This window comes from Bison bison, unplaced genomic scaffold (genome assembly GCF_000754665.1).
Source record: "Bison bison bison isolate TAMUID 2011002044 unplaced genomic scaffold, Bison_UMD1.0 scf7180017864197, whole genome shotgun sequence".
NCBI classification, from domain to species: Eukaryota; Metazoa; Chordata; class Mammalia; order Artiodactyla; family Bovidae; genus Bison; species Bison bison.
Genome location: NW_011494769.1, coordinates 2,244,939 through 2,245,395, shown reverse-complemented (window position 1 = coordinate 2,245,395; position 457 = coordinate 2,244,939).

The following is a 457-nucleotide window of genomic DNA, read 5'->3' as shown; positions in this document are numbered from 1 at the left end:
AAACGAAGATCATGGCATCCGGTCCCATCACTTCATGGGAAATAGATGGGGAAACAGTGAAAACAGTGTCAGACTTTATTTTTCTGGGCTCCAAAATCACTGCAGATGGTGACTGCAGCCATGAAATTCAAAGACGCTTACTCCTTGAAAGAAAAGTTATGACAAACCTAGACACCATATTGAAAAGCAGAGATATTATTTTGCCAACAAAGGTCTGTCTAGTCAAGGCTATGGTTTTTCCTGTGGTCATGTATGGATGGGAGAGTTGGACTGTGAAGAAGGCTGAGCACCGAAGAATTGATGCTTTTGAACTGTGGTGTTGGAGAAGACTCTTGAGAGTCCCTTGGACTGCAAGGAGATCCAACCAGTCCATTCTGAAGGAGATCAGCCCTGGGATTTCTTTGGAGGGAATGATACTAAAGCTGAAACTCCAGTACTTTGGCCACCTCATGCGAAG